At 35.6% G+C, this 11,726-nt stretch overlaps 1 non-coding gene across 1 annotated transcript; it reads left to right on the forward strand.

The window, feature by feature from the left end:
- Positions 1 to 6,618: 6,618 nt before the first annotated feature.
- On the forward strand, positions 6,619 to 6,759 carry LOC118528663 (U4 spliceosomal RNA). The gene has a single exon (XR_004913772.1). It is a non-coding gene; the product is annotated as a U4 spliceosomal RNA (small nuclear RNA).
- Positions 6,760 to 11,726: the final 4,967 nt, after the last annotated feature.

Below are 11,726 nucleotides of genomic sequence, written 5' to 3' on the forward strand. Positions count from 1 at the left end.
AATACATCTGACTTCTCTTCAGAAGGCATACAAGCAAGAAAGTGGAGTGAAATATTAGTGGTCAGAGGAAAAGTCTATTGACCTAGATTTCTGTACCCTGTGATATTCTACTTCAAAGTGAAGGAGAAATAAAGATTTTCTTAAAAATGAGGGAATTTGTTTCCTGTAGACCTGCCTTGCTAGGTATGTTAAAAGCAACTCTTTAAAGAGAAAACACTGGGACGCCTGGGTGGCTCAGTCATTGAGTGTCTGCCATCGGCTTGGGTCATGATCCCAGGGCCCCGGGATCAAGCCCCACATTGGGCTCTCTGCTCAGTGGGAAGCCTGCTTCTCCCTCTCCCACTCCCCCTGCTTGTGTGCCCTCTCTCCTGTCTCTCTCTCTCTGTCAAATAAATAAATAAATAAATAAATAAAATCTTTTAAAAAAATAAAGAGAAAACACTATAGGTCAAACTCTAGATAAGCAACATTAATGTACGTCATTAAAACGATGTACTTGGTGATATGTTTATACGTCTTATGTCTATAAATGACAGCAATAATACAAGGGCATGGAGGAAGGGATTATTTTGTTATAAGGTACACATACTACCCATGAATTGATAGTGTTATTTGAGACCGGACTTGGTTTATCCATAAATGTTGATTGCAAACTCTAGGTTAACCTTTTTTTTTTTTTTAAACTGGAATTAAAGTATAACTTATATGCTAAAAAATGAAATTATATAATCTTCAATAAAATTCACAGAAGGTAGTAGAAGATAAAATGAACAAAAAACCAGGGCAGCAAATAGAAAACCATAATAGATGTATGGTAATCCAACTGTACCAATAATGACTAAACATCAATAGTCTAAAAGCCCCAGTTAAAAGACAAATTGTCTTTATGTATAAAGATGCATATTGTAAGTAAACGGGTGGTGAAAATATACCATGCTAAGAGTAATCATAAAGAACAAGAGTAGCTATATTAATTGCACACAGAGCTGACTTCAGTGAGTAAAGTTGTCAGTGATGAAGAAGGACATTACATAATAAATGGCTCAGTTGTCCATGAAGACCTATCAGTCCTTAAAATCTGTGTCTAACAAAGTGTCAAGACTGTGGTGAGGGAAAATCTGATAGAACTGTAGGAAAAATAGATAAATCCATTATTATAGTTGGAGGCTTTGACAACTGACAGCTTTTATCCAAATGGATTCACCTGGCAAGCAGAAAGTCAGGGGGACTATTATTTAAAATATACAAACAACTCTTAAGACTCAACAATATGGGGCGCCTGGGTGGCTCAGTCGTTAAGCGTCTGCCTTCGGCTCAGGTCATGATCCCAGGGTCCTGGGATCGAGCCCCGCATCGGGCTCCCTGCTCTGCGGGAAGCCTGCTTCTCCCTCTCCCACTCCCCCTGCTTGTGTTCCTGCTCTCGCTCTCTCTCTCTCTCAAATAAATAAATAAAATCTTTAAAAAAAAAAAAAAAAGACTCAACAATATAAAAGCACCCTAACTGAAAAATAGGCCAAAGACCTTAGCAGACACCTCAGAAAAGAAATACACAATGTGCCCCTGTGGTGGGGGATGTTGATCATGGGGGAGGCCATGCATGCATGAGAGTAGGGGTTATATGGGAAATCTCTGTACTTTCCTCTCATTTTTGCTATGAATGTAAAGCTAGTCAAAAAGTCTTAATAGAGATTTTTTTTTTTAAATGCTAACTAATAGTATTTCAAACCAACTTAAATTTTCATTGAATCAAAGTAGGCCTACCAGAATGTGCTATCCCTCTCAAGAAATAGCTGATCAAATTCTCCCTTGGACAAAAATTGCCATTGTTTGTAAGAAGCTGTTTCTCAAACTGATGTTACTTGATGATACTTGAAAATCTGAGACTGAATGTTTCTATTTTGGAGGGAGGCATTATGAGGATTTTCCCCTTTGTATGCATGGGAAGTCTGATAACTTTGGTAATCAGGCTGTCAAGAGCTAAATTGTACACTGGGGCAATGAGAAGGGTCACGAGAGGCTGAAAACCCTCTTCCCAGACAATGTCACCATGAAGACTTTCTTCTTCCCTGTTGTGGCTCAAGAGGAACTTTTTAAAAATTGCAATTCTTTTCCTCTTACAGTTCTTTATTTCTGCCACCAATGGTATTTTTTTCTTTAATAACCAGTCTCAGTCATATGTTGCTTAATAAAAATCTATATTATAAAACAAGTGCCTTGTTTCTTTAATCTTTTTAACTTAGATATTTCTGAGCAAATCATTGCTGATTATACTTTCAAATATCTATTAACTTTAATGAGCTTCTGTCATTCAGAACTTCAATTTTGCCTTCTCCTGGACATAGTTCATTTATTAAGTGTTTTGATCACTAGTTATATACTATGGTATCTATCAGAAATTAAAATTTGTAAATACCCACAGGGAAAAATGGAAGGGAGTGATTTTTCAAGGACATCACTCTCCTTCATTTTTGTTTTGTTTTAATTAAATGAAACCTTTACTGAAGTTTTCCAGAGCATTTAAACTGTAGTTCCATAGGACAAATGTCAAAATGCATTTATTCAGGAGTTTGGGAAATGAACAAGAGCCCCTTTGCTAGGCATAAGGTATGATAGTTAAAACATTTAAGCTGAAGTTGGTAGGTACCTTTAATATTTAGTACTAATAGAATAATTACTCACTAAGCACATAAATGTGTACGTTTACTATTCCTGCATGCAAGAAAACTTGTCATGGCCAGTGCCCTCACAGATCTCGGTGTCTGGAAGGGGTGTGTGTGGGTGTGTGGGTGTGTGGGTGTGGCCAGTGCCCTCACAGATCTCGGTGTCTGGAAGGGGTGTGTGTGGGTGTGTGGGTGTGTGGGTGTGGCCAGTGCCCTCACAGATCTCGGTGTCTGGAAGGGGTGTGTGTGTGTGTGACCAAGGGTAGCATTTATTCTGTACTATGTAATCTTTTTTTTTTTTTTTAAGATTTTATTTATTTATTTGAGAGAGAGAGAATGAGAGAGAGCACATGAAAGGGGGGAGGGTCAGAGGGAGAAGCAGACCCCCTGCCGAGCAGGGAGCCCGATGCGGGACTCGATCCAGGGACTCCAGGATCATGACCTGAGCCGAAGGCAGTCGCTCAACCAACTGAGCCACCCAGGCGCCCCTGTACTATGTAATCTTATATACATATATTACCACATGTGTACATGATGAAGTGATTATCACTATTGGAATGCCATTATTGTGAAGAAAAATAAAAACTGCTTTTACATTTTGGACAGATGGAAGAAATAAGTTTAAAAATTTTTGTTATCAGACGTTTTTAAGGAATTTTGGTTTGGTTCTTTGTTTTCTCATAGAAAGCATTTTTCCATCTCTTGGGAACATAACGGGAATGATTTCCCTAAATACCTTCAGCTATTCTTCAACGCCAGTGTCATTAACTGGTACAGAAAAATAATCTTCCTTAAAACTTACACAATCTTTCTGTGGTTGCTGAACTGTTAGACATAGTCCTAAGAAGAAGAGATGATATTCCACCGGGAAGTAACACTTAGAAATGTCTGCAGGCAGTGAATGAGTAACGTGAAGGAGAAATTCAGTTGAGAAAGATACTACAAAAACCTGAAAAAAAAATAACTTTGTCAGAAACCAAAGTAATTTCTGAAGACTTAAGTGTTTTAGTCTCTTATGTGGGAGTATTAATTTTCAGTTATCAATATATATATTTTTCTTCAGCATGCATGAGACCGTCTTAGCTATATCATCAGTCTGTCCTGAACAGACCTTTATATACTCAGAAAATATTTTAACTTCTCAACAGGGATTCAGAAAGACAAATGAGACTAGGAAAAAAACAAAAACAAAAAAAATCATGAAATACTGGAGATGAGCAAGGGAAAGGATGTTCTCTAAACTCAAGGAGTGTTTTTGAATATTTCATTCCTATGATGAAGCTCTCCATTTATACATGTATTTTAAAAGAAAGAAAAATTCCCTTTTGTCCTTTTCCACTGAAATACTGAATAATAGGACTATTTATAAGATTGAAAGTTTATTTAGATTTTTTCTTTTTCGTTAAAATTATTTCATTTACATAATGCAAACACTCTTTATAAAATTATTTTCCTCATCCTGGGTGAGATTATTTTATTATAAAGATGTAAGTTTCTTAATTTTTAGATTGAGAAATTTTATACTTATTATGTAGTATGTACCTATTTTTAAGCCAAACAATGACTTAAACAATTTTGAAATACTATATTAAAGTTGTACATATTTTTCATATCATTATATTTATCACCTGCAGGTAAAATTTAAGAATATGTACACAAGAAAGCCAAGACTGCCCATAATGAACTGTGTATGCTAATTAATCAGTGATTTAGCCTTTTAAACTTATAATGTAAGCATTTTCTACAAAACTTATAAAATCTATATATATCAAATATGTAAATAGCAGGTACTATGACAGGCTGAAACTTCTCTCTCCCCTCCACTAAAAGATGCTCAAATCTGATATATTCAAATAAGGAAAAATATTTTTTGTTTTAATACCTTTGAATTGTGTTCTACAGTTGTAATGTATAAAGCATTAACAATATGGAAATTAAACATGTTGTATCTAAGTTTTGTCCACATGGGGGATTCTTATAATCTTTAGCACTTACAGTAACAAATGGTGAATCGTCTACATGATCACTTTATAACTTAAAGTGTGGATAGTGATCGTTTTCTGTTTTGCAAGTCAGAAAAGTAACGATGCATTTTTTTTTTCAAAGATTTTATTTATTTATTTGAGAGAGAGAGAGCACATGAGAGGGGGGAGGGTCAGAGGGAGAAGCAGACTCCCTGCTGAGCAGGGAGCCCGATGTGGGACTCGATCCAGGGACTGGATCATGACCTGAGCCGAAGGCAGTCGCTTAACCAACTGAGCCACCCAGGTGCCCAACGATGCATTTTCAAATGTCTAAATGCCAATGTAGAATTTCCTTACCAAAATGTTGGAAATACAAAGAATATATAAAATAATACATATTTTCTTTTTGTTTTGTTTTTATTTGAATTTCAGTTAGTTAACATATAGTTTAATATTAGCTTCAGGTGTAGAATTTAGTGATTCATCAATTACATACATCACTCAGTGCTCATCACAACAAGTGCCCTCCTTAATCCCCATCCCCCATTTAACCCATCCCCCTGCCAATTCCCCTCCAGTAACCCTCCGTTTGTTCTCTATAATTAAGTCTCTTTCCTGGTTTGCCTCTTTTTATTGCCTCCTATGTTCATCTGTTTTGTTTCTTCTATTCCACGTACAAGTGAAATCCAGTGGTATTTGTCTTTCTCTAGCTGACTTATTTTGCTTGGCATAATACACCCTAGCTCCATCCTCATCATTGCAAATGGCAAGATTTCATTCTCTTTGATGGCTCAGTAATATTCATTGTGTGTATTGATACCACCTCTTTATCCATTCATCAGTGGATGGACATCTAATCTTTTCCCATAATTTGGCTATTGTTGATAATGTTGTAAACATTGGGGCGCACGTGTCCATTTGAATTAGTATTTTTGTATTCTTTGTAGTAGTGCAATTGCTAGATCATAGGATAGTTGTAACAGTTTGCATTCCCACCAATAGTGTAAGAGGGTCCCCCTTTTTCTAAATCCTCACTAACAACATTTTTCCCTGTGTTGTTGATTTTAGCCATTCTGACTGGTGTGAGTTAATATCTCATTGTAGTTTTCATTTGCATTTCCCTGATGATCAGTGATGTTGAGCATCTTTTCATGTGTCTGTTGGCCATCTGGATGTCGTCTTTGGAAAAACATCTATTCAGGTCCTCTGAGCATTTTTAAGTCGCTTGTTTTTTATGTGTATGTTGAGTTGAATAAGTTCTTTATATATTTTAGATACTAGCCCTTTATCAGATAGATCATTTGCAAGTATCTTCTTCCATTCTGAAGGTTGCCATTTAGTTTTGTTGATTGTTTCCTTCACTGTGCAGAAGTTTTTTATCTTGATGAAGTCCCGTAGTTCATTTTTGCTTTTTTTTCCTGGTCTCAGGAGACCTATCTAGAGATTGCTACAGGCAATATCAAAGAGGTTACTGCCTGTATTCTCTTCTAGAATGTTTATGGTTTTAAGTCTCACATTTAAGTCTTTAATCCATTTTGAATTTATTTTTGTCTATGGTATAAGAAAGTGGTTCAGTTTCTTTCTTTTCCATGTTGCTGTCCAGTTTTCTCAACACCATGTGTTGAAGAGACCATCTTTTTCCCAATGAATGTAAAAAAATAAAGCTATTAATCACAAGGAAAATTCTTTTAAAAAGTATCAATGTTAATGTAATATATATCAATATATACACAAAATGATAATCGAAAGGAAAAAAATCATGATTCTAACATGTATCTAAGATCTTACTTATTTAGATTGTAATCAAAATATTAAAAACACACATACATCCATATAATCCAAATATTAAAAACACACATAAAATAAGTCAAGGCTTTGTACACAGAACAGAATTAGGTTATTTTTTATAAAGCAGTTTGGGGTTTATTCTTGAGATGGCTGGCATGCCACTGTTTTACTGTAAAGATGAGTTTTGATTAAAAATGTACTGATGAAGCTTTGCACAGTAGCAGTATTGTAGCCAGTGAGATTTATCCGAGGCATGATTATTGCTAATTGAACACTTTTCCTAAAAACGTACTGATGAAATAATAGGAAGAGACAATATTGTGAATTTATTAATTTTTTCTCAAAAGGGCAGTCTTCTCCATGCTGCCAAATAAGATCTGAGAAAAAGGGAGATCAGATAACTAAACTACATCACTAGAGAGGGTTTTGAACCATGTGTGTCTTATGCTATCTTTGAGTGACAACATGAATAATAAGTACACCTCAAATACAGCTAGCAGGAGAAAGCATTTTCATGTATGTAGTAACCATAAAAACCCAGAAAGTACGGTGCATGGGTCCATCTCAATTTGGATACTACCATAAAGATAAATGCAGTTGATTTTCTGGAAATTAAAAGTATATCATTCACACATACAGTTAAATGAGAAATATTTGGTAAGAAATATGTGTGGTCTTGAGGTAGCAATCAAAGTGATTAATCTGATCAACCAAAATAATGTGAGGCAGGGTTTACTTCAAGTATTTAATATTTTCAGTGTGTTTTCTAACTTGTTTCTCAAGGGTCACTGTTTTTCTTTTATACTAATGTATATACATATTCCAAGAATATTCTGATCTAAGTGCCAGACCAGGAGATTTGCTTGTAAGAATAATTTCTCTTTTGATAAACTAGATAGGATTGAGTCTAGGAGGAGACTGAGGAGCAACTAAATAAAAATGGAAGAGCAAATACGGGTTGTCTGGTTTGCAGAAAAAGGAACTTCCCTTGTAGTGGATCGGGGAGCAGAGTTTATAACAAAACAGATACATGTACCAAAAAACTTGATTTAATTTTGTGTATGAGGTAACTTAAGGACCCATTTATTTTCTAGTTATGTATTGGTGCCAATACCTTCTTTCAAATAACTTATTCATGGTCTCTGTATTAAACCAACATCTTTATAATAGTTGAATTCTCTTATATCTGCTTGATTTCTGATATGTATCCTGTGATCTATTTTTTTGTTGTCCTTAGGGCATGTTGATCACACAGATTTTATCATATATTCTGCTAGCTGGTAAGGCAAGATCCCTAACCTAATCTTGGTTTTAGTTCACTTTATAATCAGATTTTTAAAGAAGTTTACATTTCAATTCCGGTTAGTTAACGCACATTGTAATACTAGTTTCAGGTGTGCAGTATAGTGATTCAATACTTCTACCCAACACCCAGTGGTCATCACAAGCGTACTCCATATTTTAAGATTTTTTTTCTAAGACTGAGAGACAAAATTTTAATTAGAATCAATGAAATTTATATCACTTGAAAGAAAGGCACAGAGAATACATAAACATGGTATATCTTGCTAATTGTTCAGGCCTTATTTTACATTTCATTATCACTTCATATTCTTCATATAGGTCCTGATAAATTCTACTGACATTTCTAAGTACTTGTACTTAGAAATGAAAATGAGAATAAGTCTTATTTGTTCAAGTAGACAAACCTATTTTTTGTAGAATATTTCTGTATCCAGCCACCTTATCACATTTTAAAAATTATTCAGTTTGTAAAATACTGTTGGATTGGTCAGGTATAAAAACAGATTGGCAAAAATTATTTCTTTTACTGGTTATTTTGTGTGTGTTTGCATAAATTTGCCAGGAACTTAGACGATTTTAAATGATGGCAATGCATAGTATTTATCCCAAGTGAAATGGTTTAATTTAATTTTTTGTCAGCTTTTAGTAACCTTTCAAATATCATGTTATACGTAGGATTTTACTTAGTCTTTATATAACATAATTTATATTTTTAAATGCTGATAGATATTATATAGTAACTTTTTAATACATATCAATGTTATTAAAAGTCCCATTAGTTTGGAATGATGTACTGTCTTCGTTACTGCTTTTATTTCACTTATTTCATTGTTGATTTAACTAAAAAATAAGATCATGTACATTTTTGCTTATGTTATTTTGTGTTAGTATTATTCCTATCAGTTTCCCCTATAATCAGAAGAAAATTTTATGCCCTAAAGTAAAATCGACTTTGTTTTACCATCCTGGGTGATCTCATAGTCTGCAGGGTCCAGGCGCCTGAGCACCCAAGGAGGAGCTCCAGTCTTTCTATCTCCAGCCATCCTCATCCAGGCCATACAGTTGCCTTAATCTTGAGTTTTTGGTTAGCTTTCCATTTCCTATATGAAAATTAGGCTCAGTCCTCGAATCTCAATCTGCTTTTCTGGAACCTCAGTGCATTGGAACTTGACTTTGCCTGTGCCCCCACCTCCACCCCCCACTCCCCACCCTGTCAGGAGGCTGTGCTTTAAGTCCTCAGTCCATAAACTATCCCTTTATTTAGACTGAGTCAATTATCAGATCTAAAGCTTTCAATAAGCCTCCATATATTTTACCTCAACCTTATGACAAGAGCATTATCTGTTCTCAGTCTTCATCAAGACTTACAGATCATAAGCCTTTACCTTTCATGTGAACAGACAGTGACCATTTTGGAGGTTCTGCCTACTTGGCCCAATTCATCTAATCTTCCTTGACTTTTCCAGTAAAAGTATTTTTGAAGTTTCCAAAGGTTATGTGTTGACAGGGAGTTTCTATGAAAAGAAATGAATTCTTGAGATTTAAAAAAAATGCATAGACTTATTTTACCTAAAGAAACTATTAACTCCATCCCAAACATGTAAAAAAAAAAATAGCCTGTAACTCATGATTTGCACATATTAATGCCTTAGATTAAGCACCTTCCATGTGTCTTACACAATTATGTCCTTGAAGCTGATGTTACAGCAGTGAATATCTGTTCTTGTGATACCTAAATTGAGAGAGGAGGGCATATTAGACATGTAAACAGATAAATTGACATTTCAGATAGTGATAAATGCTATGAGAACATAAAAACATGGAAAAATGCTAGAGTTATGTTGGAAATTTTTAATTCGTCTACTCAAGGTTAGTCTAAACAAAGAAATGACATTAGAACTGAAACCAAGAGGCAGCCAAATACATGTAGATATGAGAATAAAGAATTCTAGGAAGAGAGATATCCAGGTTTAGAAGAAATCTAATAAGCATATTGCACATGAAAAACAAAATGATCCCCTGGTTAGAACATAGAAAAGAGAGGGGAACAGGTCCACCCCTGTCAGGACACACAGGTCATAACAGGGAGTTTCAAGGTTTTGGAAATCTAATAGGTATTCTTTAGCTAATACATGATTCTTTTATATCTTAGTATTAACTTTATTTGGAAAAATACAATATAAGGGAGTATCACATGAGTTGTTTCCATATTATGCTAAAGGTGCTATTTTTTTTTTTTTTACCTTGGACTTGGATTTTTTTTTTTTTTTTTTTAAAGATTTTATTTATTTATTTGACAGAGAGCGAGAGCAGGAACACAAGCAGGGGGAGTGGGAGAGGGAGAAGCAGGCTTCCCGCCGAGCAGGGAGCCCGATGTGGGACTCGATCCCAGGACCCTGGGATCATGACCTGAGCCGAAGGCAGACGCTTAACGACTGAGCCACCCAGGCGCCCTGGACTTGGATATTTTTATATAAACAATTACGTATTCTCCATCAGTTACTGCATACATCTATTTATCACCATTTTTAACATACTCAATTTACACAGACCTTGTATGTCGACAAAAAATTTTCTCAGTGGGATTCTTATCTTTTCAGTTATACATATCTTTGGCATATACAACAGAAGATTTGTACATTGAGTCTATAGGAGGCTTAGGTTAATCTTTGCTATTGGGCTTCCACAGGACAGAATCTGAGACAGAACTTCTATTAACCCTCTCCTTCCTATTTTCTTTGAAAGATTTTATTTATTTATTTGACAGAGAGAGAGAGAGAACAAGTAGGTAGAGAGGCAGGCAGAGGGAGAGGGAGAAGCAGGCTCCCCGCTGAGCAGGGAGCCCAATGTGGGGCTCAATCCCAGGACCCTGGGATCATGACCTGAGCCGAAGGCAGCGGCTTAACCGACTGAGCCACCCAGGTGCCCCCTTCCTATTTTCTATTGCCATCATTGATATCAGGTGACCAATTGTGATGTCATCATAACTTGTCTTCAGAGAACAGTCTCTGCAGAACATTTCATGGGTGCTGATATTTTGGTAACCAATGAACCATGCCATACCTGGTTATAAACTAGGTCTTATGGACGATGTTGAAGTAAATCACATAGAATACAGGCTCTTTAATATCCCGAACTTTGCATTTCTTTGTATATACTATACAAAGTAAGAACTGATATTGTAAATTAATATACGCTGAGTAGTTTTCAATCAACCAAGCAAGCTATTAGTCACTTCACACTTTTTTTTTTTTTTTAAGATTTTATTTATTTGAGAGAGAGAGAGAGCGCAAGTGGGTGGAAGAGCAGAGGGAGAGGGACAAGCAGACTCTGGTGAGTGCAGAGCCCCACGTGGGCTCACAACCCTGAGATCATTACCTGAGGGGAAATCAAGAGTCAGATGCTCAACCGACTGAGCCACCAGATGCCCCAGGCACTTCACTCTTCCAGTATCATACATTGAATTCAGAAATTCTATTTTATGCACTCCTAAAATACTAGATATACTCTACCAATATTTTCTTTTGTTCTTTGTCTATCATGATCAGCTTCCTCACAAATTCCTAAGGTAGCCAGAAGTATAAATTGATTAATTTTGCAATTATTTTAATGAGTCTGAGAACCTTCATCCTGAAAGGTTAGTCCATATAGGGACTGGGTCTGAAAGGTTAGAAGTGTGTCTGGAAGCAATGGAATTTGGTCACAGTGGGTCCCAATAGGAATTGGCTCTCATACAAGTAAACAATCAGATGAGATATTTGATTTTTAAAGGATAATTATAATGTTATATTTCAGATGTACAGCATAGTGATTGAACAATTCTGGTATTCAATGTTTACTGTGTCACCATACAATATTATTACAATATTTTTTACTATATTCCCTATGCTGTACTTTACATCTCCATGACTTATTTTATAATTGGAAAATTGTACCTATTAATCTTCACCATTTTCCCATCTCCCTTCCTTCTGGCATCCACCAGTTCTCTGTATTCAAGAGTCTGTTT

The sequence above is a fragment of the Halichoerus grypus genome, chromosome 3, assembly GCF_964656455.1.
Source record: "Halichoerus grypus chromosome 3, mHalGry1.hap1.1, whole genome shotgun sequence".
NCBI classification, from domain to species: domain Eukaryota; kingdom Metazoa; phylum Chordata; class Mammalia; order Carnivora; family Phocidae; genus Halichoerus; species Halichoerus grypus.